This window comes from Urocampus carinirostris, chromosome 1 (genome assembly GCF_059441175.1).
Source record: "Urocampus carinirostris isolate Australia breed hairy pipefish chromosome 1, RoL_Ucar_1.0, whole genome shotgun sequence".
NCBI lineage: Eukaryota > Metazoa > Chordata > Actinopteri > Syngnathiformes > Syngnathidae > Urocampus > Urocampus carinirostris.
Window position 1 is genome coordinate 60,684,068 of NC_142349.1, and position 17,749 is coordinate 60,701,816.

General features: G+C 43.1%; 1 pseudogene; it reads right to left on the bottom strand.

Annotated features, from left to right (window-relative positions):
- Positions 1–13,066: 13,066 nt before the first annotated feature.
- Positions 13,067–13,157, bottom strand: LOC148376463 (U2 spliceosomal RNA; annotated as a pseudogene).
- Positions 13,158–17,749: the final 4,592 nt, after the last annotated feature.

Consider the following 17,749-nt stretch of genomic DNA (forward strand, 5'->3'; position numbering starts at 1 on the left):
GCACTGTAACTTTGACTTAAATCGCTTCTTAATCAGTAATTTTGAGCCCTCATTTTTGTGCGCCGGCTAGATTTTCTTGTGCGCTGAGAATGTGCGAGCAGTGCGTAATTGCGCACGCGCGCAGCTTAGAGGGAACACTGGTCGTCAAGCGTTCGCACAGCAAAGTTTGACATCCGTTCAAAGGTTTTCCAACGGAAACGGGCGCACATGGCAACGCCGCAACCCATTCGGCACCGAGCTCAGCGGGGGGTTGTAAACATTTACACTGAGAGCCTGTCCAGTGCACACGCCCGGCGCTTGCCAGCCAACCCCGGTATCGAATGTCGCCTCGCATATTTTCTCGTTCGGGCCCCGTCCCGAAAATGGTAGGAATCACACCAGCAATTTTACCGAGGAGCCATCCAAAATGTGACAAGAGGCTTATGCTTTGCGGAGGAAATGGCGCTAAACATTGTTAAAACACCCCGAGACCCACATGGTAAGGGAGCCTTCGTCGGCGAGCTGCGATGCACCCCGCTGTGAACTGGGAAAGTGATGTTGGTGGGCTCGCGTCTCCGCGAGGGCCCCCTCGATTGAAGCCGTTTTCAAGTCTGTTGCCTGCGCCCGTCTGCCAACCGCGACGTTTCCTCAAAAAGGGAAAGGGAACGAAATGTGCTATATAGGCGGCTCCATTCCCCTGACTGTTTTTAAAGGTGTGATTAAAGCGACTCGTTATTATAGATGCCCTCGAGGTTACTTATAATTGTTTTTATTTTGGGACTTCCTTTATGTAAAAGGGAAAATGAAGGGGAACATTTGGAGAGGGGGGAAAATGAAACTTTCTTTTAATACCCTACATTGTTACACTACTGCAATTGGTGTAAAGTTGGGTGTTTTTGGTTGTGTATTCCTCAGACTTCCATGCTATGAAATTAACCTGTTTTTATATTACTAATATAAAAACAATCATCACACACACACGCACACACATAGTCACCTTTCAAAGATCAGTCTAATTCCATTATTCGTAAATACGTTTTTCAGTCTAATTTCATTTTAATGTGAAATCACATTCATGTGTGACTTCATTTCCTGTTTATGGGTGACGTCAATAAACCACGTCTACTGACCAGTGTTCCGCGCACAAAATGAGGGCTCAAAATTACTAATTAAGAAGTGAATTTACAGTGCATGAAGGTAAAAATACACGGGTTCCCCTGACGTTGTGTCCTACCAGCTCAGTAGCCTAGATGTTAGGGCGCCCGCTTTGAGACTGGGAGGTCGCTGGTTCGCGCCTCGGCCGAGTCATACCTAAGACTTATAACATTGGTAAAATGGCAGCGCCCTCTGTTGGCTGCGGCTGCATCGGCTCGCTACAACGGGTCAGGTGTATCGACATTTCGTTCTGTGTACATTGTTACAAAGAATGACAATACAAAGGAAATAATAATTATTATTATTAAACGCGGTACTTTGAAGTCGAGTCAAAGTAAAACAAAGTTGAGTAAAGTTAGTAGAGTTTGTCGAGAACTGGTTTCTTCGGCTCGGTTCACTAAAAGGAACCGGCTCTTTCGGGTCCGAAACGGCTCTTCAGGTTGTTTTTCTTCTTTAATCCCAACATGACCAAATATTATGTAAAATTGTGCACAAAATGACTTAAAGGAATGGGGGAATAGAACCAAAAAGAAAAAAATACCAAAATGAAAAAGTAGTGAAAAGCTGAGAAAAAAATAAACAAAAGGAAGAGAAAAAAAAGAAGGTAAAATTAAAAAAAAAACAGACAAAAGAATAGAAAGAAATGTAGGAAAAAAGTAAATGGAGAACAAAAAGAAAAAAGTAAGAGCTCGGAAACAATAAACACAATAAGATTTTTCTTAAAGGAATTAAAAAAAAAGAAGAAAAAAAACACGGAAAAAAGAAGAAAAAGTTCATGTTGCATTCAAATAATTTCTAATTATATCATGTGAATCTTGTTGCCAACATTGTACTTCCACTAAAAATGTGATTAAGTACAGTTCTGTATCTTACAACCGACTAAATAAGCCCCCCAAAAATGTTAATATTATGCGACAAAATATATCAGGAAATAAAAAGAAATGGATATCTTGTGAAAGAATTCTAAGAACAAACGACGTTTGTAGGCCGTACTACTATTTAAGGTCAACAAAAACATAGTGCTAGAAAACATCCGTAAATTATTCACTCGTAAAGAGGGAAATTATAACTTAAGGGGGTGTAGTAAATTCAAAATCCCAAAGGTGAGAACCACCAGGAAAAGTGTGTGTGTGTATGTGTGTGGAGTCAAACTTTGGAACAATTAACAAGACGAGATCAAACAATGTCCAACTATTCACTTGTTTAAATTTATATACAAAAAAACATTACTGGCAGAATACAGAGATGAAGAAAATGGGGAATGAGTGATACTAGAAATAGGAAACACTGCGTTTTAACTATAGTTAACCTTGTTGTTATTGTTACTATTATTATATCATAACTGTTATTATTACTATTATTGTTATTATCATTGGTGTCACAAGGATATTTGGTGACTAGTAGCATTATAACGTTAATAGATTGGTACTACGATTAGTGTATAAAATATGTGACTATTGTTATCATTATAATTATTGATATCCGACCTAAGTAATATGTATATCCGTGAGACTTTGCAATATTAGACACATGAGGAGCAATCTGTAAAACAACATGTTATGTTAACATTATGTTGTTGTTAAGTCATTGTTTTTGTCCTGTTTTTATTTTATAATGTTCGAAATAAAGTTTTAATTCATTCATTCAAATGGGAAGGCATTGGATTTTATGTCATTATTCCTTTCTATCTTTAGTCACAATTCCAGAGGCGAACGTTAATTTGGTTCTGTATTCTACACGTTACAATAACAATAAATTGTCACTTTGCATAGGATAGAACAGTAAAAATATTATTTATTATCATTGTAACGTTCAACGAAACCTCAAAACCCCGGTTCAAGTTCAGTTTCAACGTAGCAGTGTCAGTAAAAGGATAATAAGCACAGCATAATGGAACATATTTTTCTCTCTGTGCGGCCCGGGCCCAAACAACCCACAGCTCCTTACTGGTCCTGGCCTGGTGGTTGGTGAATCCTGGTTTATCGGTTTTTATTTCTGCAAAAGGACAATCTACTTAAGTTTGGCATTTTTCCTTTAGGGTACCTCTATACGCATGCCTCCTTTTGTGTAAATAATTATTACACATTTTCTGTAAATCCATGCTTCGTACAGGTGCTTGAATTTTAATATTGTTTTGAGTGAAATGCTTGTAAATCCTTGAACTTGCAATGTCAACAAGACTGCTGTTTTTTGGTGGCTTCGCATCGACATTGCATTTCTTCTTCCTTTGTGATTAACGGCAGCTGGCATCTGTTTGTATGGCATTGTCCTATGAAGTGTCATCACCCCATTCAGGTCACTAAGCAATGTTTATTAGTGCGTAGTACGTATTAATTATGGAAATTTAATATGGGACATGCACAAAATTAAGGTAGCGTTTCCTAGTAGTATATTTTAATGGGAAGAACTTCCATCCATCCATCCATCCATTGTCTTCCGCTTATCTGAGGTTGGGTCGCGGGGGCAGCAGCGTTAAAAGGGAAGCCCAGACGTCCCTACCCCGAGGCGTTCCCAAGCCACCCGAGAGACATAGTCTCTCCAACGTGTCCTGGGTCGCCCCCGGGGCCTCCTGCCGGTGGGACATGCCCGGAACACCTCCGAGGGAGGCGTCCAGGAGGCATCCTTATTACATGCCCGAGCCACCTCAACTGGCTCCTCTCAACGCGGAGGAGCAGTGGCTCTACACCGAGTCCCTCCCTGATAACTGAGCTTCTCACCTTATCTCTAAGGGAGAACCCAGCCACCCTGCGGAGGAAACTCATTTCGGCCACTTGTATCCGGGATTGTGTTCTTTCGGTTATGACCCAAAGTTCATGACCATAGGTGAGGGTAGGAACGTAGATCGACCGGTAGATCGAGAGCTTTGCCTTTTGGCTCAGCTCCCTCTTCACCACGACGGACCGGTACAGGGTCCGAATGACGGCAGACGCTGCACCGACCCGTCTGTCGATCTCCCGTTCCATCCAACCCTCACTCGTGAACAAGACCCCAAGATACTTGAACTCCTCCACTTGGGGCAAGACCTCCTCCCCGACCCGGAGAGAGCATACCACCCTTTTCCGACTGAGAACCATGGCCTCGGACTTGGAGGTGCTGATCCTCATCCCAGCCGCTTCACACTCGGCTGCGAAACGCTCCAGCGAGAGCTGAAGATCACGGCCTGAGGAAGCCAACAGCACCACGTCATCTGCAAAAAGCATTGACGCAATGCTGAGGCCCCCAAACCGGAATCCATCCCCGCCAAGGCTGCGCCTAGAAATTCCATAAAAGTTATGAACAGAATCAGTGACAAAGGGCAGCCCTGGCGGAGCCCAACCCTCACCGGGAACGAATCCGACTTACTGACGGCAATGCGGACCAGACTCTGTCACCGGGAATACAGGGACCGCACAGCCCGGATAAGACTGTGCGGTACCCCATACTCCCGAAGCACCCCCCACAGGGCCTCCCGAGGAACACGGTCGAATGCCTTCTCCAAGTTCACAAAACACATGTAGACCGGACAGGCAAACTCCCATGCACCTTCAAAGACCCTGCAGAGTGTATAGAGCTGGTCCAGTGTTCCACGGCCAGGACGAAAACCACATGGCACACCGCTTCCCCCCTTAGACGCCGGATGGTGGACCAGAATTTCCTCGAAGCCGTTCGGAAGTCGGCTTCCATGGTTTCACCAAACTCCTCCCATGCCCGAGTTTTTGCCTCGGCAACCGTCGAAGTTGCATTCCAGCCGATACCTTCCAGCTGCTTCCAGAGTCCCACAGGCCAGGAAGGCCCGATAAGACCCCTTTTTCAGCTTGACGGCATCCCTCACCGCCGGTGACCACCAACGGGTCTGAGGGTTGCCGCCGCGACAGGCACCGACTACCTTACGGCTACAGCTCCGATCAGCTGCTTCGACAATGGAGGCGCGGAACATGGTCCACTCGGACTCAATGTCCCCCGCCTCCCTCGGAGTTGTGAATTGAAACTTCTTCTGACAGGAGATTCTGCCAGCCGTTCCCAAAAGATCCTCACAACACGCTTGGGTCTGCCGGGTCGGGCCGGCATCTTCCCCCGCCATCAAAGCCAACTCACCACCAGGTGGTGATCAGTTGACAGCTCCGCCTCTCTCTTCACCCGAGTGTCCAGAACATGCCGCCGCAGGGCCGACAAAACGACGACAAAGTCGATCATCGAACAACGGCCTAGGGTGTCCTGGTGCCAAGTGTACATATGGACACCCTTATGTCTGAACATGGTGTTCATTATGGACAAACCATGACGGGCACAGAAGTCCAATAACGAAACACCACTCGGGTTCAGGTCAGGGGGGCCGTTCTTCCAAATCACGCCCCTCCAGGTCTCACTGTCATTGCCCACGTGAGTGTTGAAGTCTCCCAGCAGTACGAGGGAGGCCCCAGGGGGCGCGCTCTCAAGCACACCCTCTAAGCACTCCAAGAAGGGTGGGTACTCCGAACTGCCATTTGGTGCATAAGCACAAACAACAGTCAGGACCCGTCCCCCCACCCGAAGGCGGAGGGAGGCTACCCTCTCGTCTACTGGGGTGAACCCCAACGTACAGGCGCCGAGCCGTGGAGCAACTAATATGCCCACACCGGCTCTGCGCCTCTCACCACGGGCAACTCCAGAGTGGAAGAGAGTCCAACCCTTCTCGAGAGGACTGGTACCAGAGCCCAAGCCGTGCGTGGAGGTGAGTCCGACCATATCTAGTCGAAATTTCTCAACCTCACGCACCAACTCGGGCTCCTTCCCTGCCAGAGAGGTAACGGTCCATGTCCCAAAAGCCAGTTTCTGTAGGCGGGGATCGTCGCGCCAAGGACCCCTCCCTTGGCCGCTACTCAGCTCTCTACGCACCAGACCCCTTTGGCCCCTCCTACAGGTGGTGAGCCCATGGGAAGAGGGTCCCACGTCGTCCCTTCGGGCTGTGCCCGGCCGGCCCCCGTGGGTAAGGGTCCGGCCACCAGGCGCTCGCCAGCGGACCCCACCTCCAGGCCTGGCTCCAGAAGGGGGCCCCGGTAACCCGCGTCCGGGCGAGGGAAATTGAGGACCAACGTTTTGTTTCATCATAAGGGGTCGGGAAGAACTTCCTGCAACTGCAAATGTAAGCCGCAGACTACTGTCATTTTTATATGGGGAGGGATTTGTCTCAAAAATAATTGTTTTTGCGATTTACTCAAGATCTACAAATAATACGTCTTGATAAATGCACACACAAGATTAAAAATATATGCAAATCACAGATATTTTTGTGGCTCTGCAAAATTCTTGATTCACACCCGATCTCTTCTTTTAATGGCACTGGAGAAATTGGAAAATTGGCTTTTGAATCTTATAAACTTCAATTCACTTCTCATTTATGATTGTCTGCTATGTGATGTATTTAACTGAAATTCTCAATCCAAACGATTGAGGATTTATAAAGGAAATGCTTGAAGTCAACTAAATGTAAATGGTCCGCATTTATATAGCGCTTTTCAAGTCAATGAAGACCTCCCAAAGTGCTTTACAATGAGCTTCACACTTTTCCCTTTTATACACTATCTATCCGATAGTCAAGTGAAGTCATGTTAATTTGAAGAGCCCTTAATCACAAAGAGTCTCAAAGGGCTGCACAGACCACAGAGTATTGTAAACCACAGACTATCATGACACCATCCCCTGATCTAAAACCTACATGAGGGCAAGGAAAAACTCAAAAACCTCAGAAACCTTGGGAAGGGACGCACATGAAGTATTCCCCCTTCCAGGATGACCAGGCTACAATGGATGTTGCAATAACAAATAATACATGGATATCGTCAACATAAAATATAGGTTATTCATATACTATAGAATAGAAGTGTTTGTTAAACCTAGATTTAAACAGTTCCACTGAGGTTACAGATAAAATCTCAAGGGGAAGAGCATTCCACAGCACTAGGGCCCGAATGGAGATCGCTCTCGAACCTGCGGATCTCTTCTTGGCTCTTGGGATAGTTTAGGGGTGCTCAAACTTCTTTATCCAACTGTATGTTTCATTTAAAGTCGTGGACTCGTTTGAAAAACCTGAAATCGGGCGTCTGTTTGCTATTGGATGAGGCCAGTTCCGCTAATACGGTTTCAAAAAGGGGGCCCCTCGATTGCAATCCAAAGAAAGCCCGCAATTCCTTTCCCCCCTGTGTCAACACTCAAGCCGCCTCCGCTAAACGAAGGTTTAAACGATTCACAAAGAATGTCAAATCTCGCCCTTTTGTCACGCGCCGCTCGCAAGTTTCATTTGATTCCCTGACACTCGCCGAGATAGCTCCGGCTGTAAATAAACAAGCATTGTTTGGAGAGGGGGGGTAAATAAATGCCTGAACTTCAAATGACAGTTCAATGAAAACGAATAAGCGAGCCTTCACGTTAACATTTTTGAAATCTAAATAAAAGCATCTGAAAAGGAGAAGAAGAGCCAAGGGGAATTAAGGCTGAAAGTGCAAAGCAAGGAGGAAATCGACTTAATGCCATCACATTTCCGCACTATTCATCGCCCGGAAGAGAGATTAGGTTATATATCTGCTGTCAAATAGAGAAGTTCACCCCGACACAATGACGATCAAACAGACGTGCTTTAACAGACATGCTTCGTAATCTCATCCGCCATTGTGCCTCCGCCACAGGTTGAGCAGGAAATCTTAGACGGGGGCCAGATTAAACGTGTGATGAAATGTCGACGAAATATGACTGCGAGCTTGCTGGAGTTTTTTTCTCTTCTTTTTCTTTCCTCAACCCACATAATCGCTATTAGTAACACAGGCAACCGCATACATTTGAAATTTCAACACATTTATCGGTTCGGGATTGGAAATTGTCAGCGAGTGATGGCGGCGTTTTATGGCTAATTAGCTGTGTGAAAGGGGAGCTTTTGAGGCTCCCGCGCAAAGGAGGAAAGTGCGTAGGTTTGTGTGGTGCCCAAAAGGCACGTTCGCGCTAAAGTTTGGCGGTGAGCAGCGAGTGTGCCTAACGAGATGAAAAGTGGAGCTGTTGACGCGTTTTAAGGAAAGTTCCCGCCATGTTCGAAACCCACGGAAATAGAAAAACAACGTCTGCTTATGTTGAGATAGCGAGTGAAAGCATCAAATGAATGACATATGCATCCCCTGAATTCTTCAGAAAAATCAAGTCATCCATTCGTTATCTGCACCGCTTATGCTCAGAAGGGCCGCGGGGGTGCTGGAGCCCATCCCAGCTATCTTCGGGCAGTGGGCACGGGACACCCTGAACTGGTTGCCAGCCAGTCGCAGGGCACACAGAGACAACTCATCTGCTCATTCACACCTAGGGGCAATTTGGGCCGGTCAATTAACCCGACATGCATGTTTTTGGAATGTGGGGGGAAACCGGAGTGCCTGGAAGAAAACCTACACAAGCACGGGGAGAAACTTGCAAACTCCACACAAAAAGGTGTGATCATTACCTCAGAACTGTATGGCACTCGTGCTAACCACTGTTCTGCCGTGCTGCCCCCAAAATGAAGTCATGCTAGTCTAGATATAAATGATAATAAAACTATATTTAGAATATATTTAGAATTGTCATTACTGTCATTGTTAATATAGCAAACATTGTTTACAACAAGAGTAAATGTGGGACTCCAGGATAATCATGTAATAGAAGAGAAAATAGGAATTAATTCATGCAACGATTTAGATTATGGCCTCAAAAAGTCTCTAATTTATGTCATTTTAAAAAATGATATACTATACCATCATCCATCCACTGTTTGTGCTGCTTATCCTCAGTAGGGTCGCGGGGGTGTTGGAGCCCATCCCAGCTATCTTCGGACAGTGGAACCCTGAACTGGTTACCATCCAGTTGCAGGGCACACAGGGACGGACAACTTACTCGCTCATTCCGACCTAGGGACAATTTCGACCGGTTAACCTGACATACATGTTTTTGGAATGTGTGAGGAAGCCCACACAGAAACAGGGAGAACATGCAAACTGCACATGGAGAGGCTGTGTTTGCTAGAATTGAACCCTGGACCTTTGCACCATGTGGCTGCCAATAACTACCTAGTTGCTGTGCATACTATATCTGTTTTTTATAAATATACTAAAGAAGATGAATATACAGAGTTTCCTCGTATGTTTTAAGAGTCGATATCGGGATAATTGCTGGTCTGAAATATTATCCCCTCCCTTTTTTTGTGGTGTACAGTTATGTCTTCTTTTTTAAATTTCCAATCTTTGTGATTAAGGGCTATACAAATAAACATGAATTGACTTTCTGCAAAAAAGGAATAGGGGTAGGGAGTTAAAATTTTCCACTTCAGGCTACTCTCTTTGGACACATGTAGATGCATAAATCATTGTATTTTGTAGCTGTTTTTTTGCAAATATTTTGTTCTCTGTTTTTGCTAATTGGTGTTTTTTGTTTTGTTCCCAAATAAAAAGCCACAAAAAAGGATGTTGGGATTAATAAGCAACTATTTACTAAAGACTGGCCCAAGTTATTATTCCACCAGAACAACTGAGCAATGACATGAGCAGTAACATTTTTCCAAAATAAGAGTCAAGAAATAAAATATGAATGGAAATTTTGCAACAGAAATGTTTTACACCTCAGAAAAAAATTCAAAATTTTAATCCCAACAGAAAAAACAATATAAAAATATGATCTTACATGCATGCATATTTTAATATCAAAGTTATTTGAAAAAAGAAGTATTGGAAACATAAGCCCCGCATAACTGGCTGCCTTTTTATAGGAGAGTCTCACATGTCAATCATTACATCAGCATTACATTAGAAACACATGTAGAAATATTGTTAAACACATCTTTAGAAAAAAATAAATTATATATTACAATCCATTTTGATCGCAGTTAACAGGGACCAGAAGCCCCTGTGATTGACAAAAATCTGCCCGGTAACCCTCCTCCTTCTTTGCCAACCCCTGCTCACGGCAATAGTCGACCGGGGATAACAGATCCAGCTGAGATAGATGCCCGCCATTTTATTTCGAAAAGATCGGAATAAAAGACGCTGAGCATGACACAAATTTTCTCTCTCTGCCCCAGCTTTCAGCAATGGTCAACTGTGGATAATGGATCGCGACAAAACAGTGCAGTTAATTTTAGGCAGGCCACAAAAAAATGGTTCAGCGGGTCAAACTAAAACAAAAAAGCAGTGTGCCGACTCCTGTTCGTAGTACCAGAGATAAGTGATCACAGCCTTAACCATATATTTAATTTAAAGCAGGCCAGAAAGGGACACTGCTTGACTAAAGTACCTTCTTCTGTGTCAGAACTAGAACAGGAGGAGGACCCAGATGCATAACGTTTCACACACAAGCTTTATTTTACGGGAAATGGGGCAGTCATGCACGTTAACACAAACGCCAGTGATTCGGCGATCGCTGGGTGGAAGACGTAAGGCAGCAGTCTGGCAAGGAACGACAGGAAGCCAGAAGCTGATGAGATCGATACCTGTTACATGAGCAGATACCGTACAGATGGGGTCGATACTGGACAGGACGGGACGGACGGGATTGATATCAGACACTGGAGACTGGAGTCCAATAACAAGCAGGACGAAATAGGCGGGAACAATACCTAACACTGGAGATGGATATAAAACAGGAAAAAATAGACGGGAACAATACCAGGCACTGGAGATCGATATCAAACAGGACAAAAATAGACGGGAACGATACCAGACAGGAAACACAGTCAAAACACACGTCTTGCGGGTGCAGAGGTTCGTTGACGGACTGACAAAGGGTGAGTGAGAGCACTGAGCTTAAATAAGAGGGAGGCTAGTCAACGAGCTGCAGTTGGCACCAAACGGGCGGGGCAAATTGGCATCCAGTATGTGACAGACGATAATGGATTGCAGCGACAAAAAAACAAAAGATGAACTGAACCCCCAAAAAGTGTCTCCAGACCCACTAAAAATCGGCAAAAATCGTTTGTGGCCACACAAGTACAATTCACTTTTTGGTGCATAGCACAGCAAAACTAGAGCCGCCGGGCCCGACGAATATTCGCTATTTCGATCGGGGATAATGGATCGCCGATTTTTTTTAACCAAAGTCGCACTGAGACCACGAAGTAGCGATGGATTACAGTATTTGCATTGAAATGTTTTCACAGGAATATTGTTAGTTTTGTATTTATTATTCCTTAATTTAAAAAAAAATGTCCAAGTTCCCCCCCACGGAGGCAAGCCTCCTCTATTTCGAATTCGTTAACTTGATTTCCACGCGTAATCCTTCCAAATATAGACACAAGTGTGGAAATAATTATTCAAATAGCAAATCGCGTTAATGCGACGCGTGACACCGTTTATGATTCCCCGCCGCCAAACAAAAGCAAACATTAAAAACGGCCTTGTCTTATTTTCGTAATCTGCCGGCTTAACGCTGACAAGTATATAATCGATACAAATAGTTGCAAAGTGTCTGGAAATAGGCGGGCCGTTTTTGTTTTTTTTCCTGCCTTTTTCAGCAGCAGCAGTGCAGAGTGGAGCAAATGACACCGGCTTTGATGGCTTGTATAGCTTTTTGAGATGAGCCTCTTTATGCCCGCTTGCCGCGCCATTACGGCTTTGTTGGAAAGCTTGTTTACCTGCTGATAACATACACTGGTGGATTCTGGGAGCAGCCATCCAAAAATCTGCTGCCAAAGTCACTCAAGTCTCATTGTGCCGCGGCGAGGGGGAAGAATGAAATGTTTACGCGGAGGGGAATGCAAATGCTAAATGTGAAATCAAACTACGGGACCAATAAGGGACGGGGAAAACTTTGCCAGGTTTTATTTTTAGCCCGGTTGCAACGCTAGATTTCTTTTCCGTGCAATCGGCTCTGCTCTCTGGCTGAAAAGAATCGGAAACTGTGAGCTTCTTTGTCAAATATAGATCTCTCCTGGGCCTGCTACAACGTAGAAAGTATTTAACACCCGGTTCGGATTTGATATCTCTTTCCTATCTATTGAAATCTGTGCTTTTGGTTGACACCTGGAGCGAAACCTCTGGATAAGAAGTGTTCTGCGTTGGACGTTTTCATGTAAAGGTGAGGATTAGAATCCACAAAAATGGGAGTGATCTGTTTTTTCTTTGCAGTCAATTCTTATTGAAGATTTCATTTCAAATAAAAAACAACTGAAAAAGAAGTCTCAAAAAATGTGGGATCGGGCTGTGAAAAAGTATCATCAGATATCGCAATAATAATGTCACTTTTCAGCTTTTGTTTAAATTTAAGATAATCCAAATCCTTGAATTTTACAGCTCTAGGGTTACATTTTTTCTAATTCTTGTGTTAAATTAAACTGCATCCGTCTCGCAAAGATAATTTTACAAATAAAAAGACCAAAATTCAGCACAAGCTGTAAATTCTGTGCTTATGTTTGCCTTATTAATTCCCGGTTGGTGTGTTGTTCCTGTATAAGCCACACCCCCTTCCCTATGCGCTGCCTCCCATTCGCTACCGATGACACACAACAAAATATGTGCAAATAAGATGACCCCTGATAAAAGACAAAGAGAGAGGGGGGGAAACAGGGAGAAACAGAGAAAGAGAGAGAAACAGAGTGAGGAAGTTGTCATGATTACCGTAAATTCCGGACTATAGAGCGCACCTGATTATAAGCCGCACCCACCATTATTTAGGTGATCTGCAACTTTTATTCTTACACAAGCCGCACCCATGTATGAGCCGCGTGCGCCCGCACCTGAACTTGTGACACAATCATAAGCTTAACCCAGACAGGCTGTAAGCACCACAATTATTACTGCGGGGGTTTTGGGGTTTTTAAGGGTTATTGATCTATCTTCGTTATTCATTATCCATTATCCGTTATCGGTCAGTTCATAATACGCTACAAAGCCTAGGAGCCGGGACACTTACTCTCAGCCAAAAGGCCAAGCTAAGGTCCTAGCCCTAAAGCCTTGCTGCGATCATTGCGAATGCACCGTTCCCGGAGGTACTGCAATACCGGGCCGATGCGTGGAGTGGACAGAGCAAGCTCTTATTCCATCTCCGGAATGCAAAAATCAAATACCCGAACGTGATCATTGCCATCTCCTTGGAAGACTTTCATGGCCAAATCCTATTGACCATGCCAATAGTACTCAATTCTAGAGGCACAGTTGGCATCATAAGTGGGAAATGACACCCGTAATTAACGTATGATGCAGACTTGTAAAGTCCGGGTCCCGTTGAAAGTAATCCAAGGAAACAAAATGTATATTTCCAAAGTTAAGGGTGGGAAAAATATATATCCACTATTGTCCGCTGCGACAACAGACAGATCTACCGGTAACTCAGCTTTAGCCCAATTCCCATCAGCCCGCGTGTGCTCCGCCCCTTCTTTTTGATCCGTCCGTAGAACACATAACAGAATAAATCACTAAAACAAATACATTACAAAAATATACAGTTGCAAATACATATTATACATGGTTACACATATTTACGAAGAATGACGGTACACCGAGAGAGTTTTCAAAGCTTTAATAATAACAATATAACTTTCATCCCAAACCGTGCCTTTGAAAGGTACCAACCCGCTAGTAGGATCACACTCGCAATGTATCAAACGCACCTGTTATGAAAAAGCATCCCGTAATTGTGAAATTCACGAAAGATCGTCCTCAACTTCCTCCTCATAACTACCGCCATCAAGGGCGTCTTCCTCATTATCTGAACGTACCTTTCCTTTACAGGCAATGTATGCATAAACTTAGAGGTTGCAGTCTTTCTTGGCGCACATATTCTACGGGTCTTAATCTTACCTTTTATACTCCAGCGCCACTGGTGGCCGTTAGAAAAATTCCATAAATTGGCCGCTTCACTGAATAAGCCGCAGGGCTGAACATTTGGGAAAAACGTAACGGCTTATAGTCCGGAATTTACGGTACTCATTGCACTCACCTGTGCCGGCTAGTTTGGCGCCAGTTGCTTCTAGTTGCCTGATTGATTCCTTTTTCTACCCAGTACTCCAGTCACTCCTTCTTAGTCCGTCAGCGAAACTCTGCATACGCAAGGCAAGCACTTTGACTCTGGCTTCCGTCTGTCCCGTTCTCATCCGTATCTTACTCGTCTGTCCCTGATTTCCTGTTTGTCCCCAGCTATTGACCCGTTTTTGACCACCGACCACGTTCTGATCTCCCGTTCCGGCTATCGACCCGTTTCCCCATTTGACCATGCTCTGATCTCACGCACCGGCAAATCCACCTCTGCATTCCGATCACGCTCCAATCTTGCTTGCTCCCCCTGTCCAGCGAGGGCCGGATCGCTTGCGTTTGTTTCCTCGATATCCCAATAAACCTTTGTGTGAAACCTTACGCGATTGGTTCTACCATTTGTTCAGGTTCTGACAGAAGTGGGAAGGTAAAAAGTACACAGTGAAAGAGAGAAAATAAGAAAGAAAAACAAAGAAGAGATATTGAAAAAACGAGTAAGAGGGGAAAAGGGAGAAAGACAAAGAAATAGAAAAAGAGAGAGAGCAAAAGAGAGATAAAGAGTAGGAAAGAGATAGAAGAAGAAAAAAAGAATGTGAGAAGAGAAGGAAAAGGTAAATATAGAAAGTAAGAGAAAGAGGGAGAAAAATAGAGGAAGGATGAGAGGGAATGGTAAAGGGACAGAAATAGGCAAAGAAAGGGAGAAAAGAAAGAGAGAACAGAGGGGAAAAGAGAAAAAGGAGAAAAAGTAGTTCCTGTGCGGAGTTTGTATGTTCTCCCCGTGCTTGCGTGAGTTTCCTCCGGGCACTACGGTTTCCTCCCACGTTCCAAAAACATGCATTTCAGGTGAATTGGCCGGTCCAAATTGTCCCTAGGTGTGAATGAGCGAATGAGTTGTCTGTCCCTGTGTGCCCTGCGATTGGCTGGCAACCAGTTTAGGGTGTCCCCTGCCCACTGCCCGGAGATGGCTGGGATGGGCTCCAGCACCCCCGCGACCCTACTGAGGATAAGCGGTGTGGCTTATGAGATGATGAAAAACATAGTGCCACAAAACAACCATAAATTATTCATTCTGAAAGAGGGAAATTATAACTTAAGGGGCTGTAGTGAATTCATAATCCCAAAGGTGAGAACCACCAGGAAAAGTATGCGTGTGTCTGTGTGTGGAGTTAAGCTTTGGAACAGTTTGTAAGACGAGATCAAACGGTGTCCAACTATTCACTTGTTCAGGTTTAGATACAAAGGAACATTCCTGGCGGAATACAGAGATGAGGAGGGTGCGGGAGATTGGGAATAGTGCGTCTAGATAACTTTGTGTTATTGTTGCTATTCTTATATCATAACTGTTATTATTAATATCTTTACAATTGTTGTTATATCATTGGTGTATTTTGTGGGGAAGATGAAGAGGTAGGTAATATAAGCATCTGCTTCTTACTACCCCTTTTCGAACATATTATGTAACATTATTTTGTTGTTGACTTATTGTTTTTGTTCTGTTTTTCCTTTGACGTTCGAATAAAGTTTTCATTCATTCATTCATAGTAATTGCCTTCCATGAACGTGTTCCTTTGTAAAGCTTTAGTCCCAAAACAGCCCCTCCCAACCTTCAATCGAAGGACAGAATGAAGCCCGTCTAGCACCATGCTATTAGCTCCAATCCTACACCTTCAATCGAGCCACGGCACTCGACTCCATCTGGTTCCGATATCAAGCTAAAACCCGATCAAAAGAGGATCAAAAAGCTCTCGGCTCATTTGTGATACCTTACTCTAATTCGATAGATGTGACAAAACAAAAAGGGTCAAGGGATGCCCCCCTTTTTTTGGTGGGGCGCAGGAAAGGAGCCGGGCCAGACCTTTGTTAGGTGCGTATTCCCTCCCGTTGCAGGCAGGCTGGTCTCCAGGGGGCCAGCAGGACCCCACAGACGGGCGGCAAAGGGGGCCAGGTGACCCCGTCTCGGAGGTTAGCAGGAAACACTAAAGAGGGAAGGGCCGGGAGAGCCGAGGAGCCAAGGAGTGCGATGGCGCGAGGCTGCTGACGGCAGCTGTCAACGCTTTGGAAGGAGAAGCAGACAGATTGTGCGTTCTGTTGGTGCAGCCAGTTCGCCACCTGGCAGGCTTTTCCTTGTTAGAACTTCTTGCTGTTTCTCTGCTCGTCGCGCAAATGTCGCTCCTCTCGTCCGCCGTCTCCGGGGGACGCGCAATTTGTCAAAGTGTTTAACGCGCGATTGCTCAGTTCGGCAATTCTTGCGAGAGCGACGTGGCGAACGCGAAGGATCGCCGTCGATTGACAAAAATCCAGATATAGAAGTTTCCAAGTTTAATTAAAAGGGGGGAAAGTTTTTGTGATGCTGGTAGGCATCTCTTGTTTAGTCAAATAATTTTTCCCAGTGATAAATGAGGGTTGCACTATAAAGCCCAACTGAATAGATTGAAAAGCACGTAAACTTTTAAAAATATTGACTGCATTTGTTAAACTCAAAATAAAAATCTAAAAGCATAGAAATTGTTAAGAATATTAAATACATTGCGTAAACTCAAAAGAAAAACCTATTGAAAAGCATGGGAATTGTTAAAAATGTTGAATAAATTACGTAAACTCAAAAGAAAAACCTATTGAAAAGCATAAAAATTGTTAAAAATATTGAAGAAATTTGTTAAACTCATTAGAAAAATCTATTGAAAAGCATGGAAATGGTTTAAAATGTTGAATAAATTACGTAAAATCAAAAGAAAAACATATTGAAAAGCATAGAAATTGTTTAAAAATATTGAATAAATTTGTTAAACTCATTAGAAAAACCCATTGAAAAGTAAAGAAGTTGTTAAAAATGTTGAAGAAATTTGGTAATATATAAAAAAAAAACCTATTGAAAAGCATGGAAATTGTTGAAAATATTGAAGAAATTTGGTCAACTCAAAAGAAAAAACTATTGAAAAGCATGGAAATTGTTGAAAAATGTTCAATATATTTGTTAAACTCATAAGACAAACCAATTGAAAAGCAGAGAAATTGTTGAAAAATATTGAATAAATTGCGTAAACTCAAAAGAAAAAAATATAGAAAAGCATGGAAATTGTTGAAAAATATTGAATAAATTGCGTAAACTCAAAAGAAAAACATATAGAAAAGCATGGAAATTGTTGAAAAATATTGAATAAATTTGTTAAACTCATTATAAAAACCTGTTAAAAAGCATAAAATGGTTTAAAAATATTGAATACATTTGTTGAACTCATTAAAAAAATTATTAAAAAGCATAAAAATTGTTTAAAAATATTGAATACATTTGTTAAACTCATTAGAAAAACCTTATACTGAACTTTGTGAGCATGTTTTCTCATTTTGGTCTTTCCATATTTGTCTTTTTTTATTATCAGACAAATCTTAAATTACAGTTGCTCAATTAAGCACAACTGAATAAAATAAAAAACACTCCATTTTTTAAAATATAAATTCAGTTTGTAAAAAAAAAAATACTGAACATCATAGGCTTGTTTTTATTGAATTGTATCTACTCATTCGTGTTTAATTTTGATTATCTGAGTAATCTTAAAGGGCAGCTGCCCTGTGAAGCACTACAGAATTAAAAACTAGAAGGAATTCTTCAAAAATGACATAAATTCAATCGCTAAACAGAAAATGTTAAATACGAAACATCATATACATTTGAATTGTATTCATTT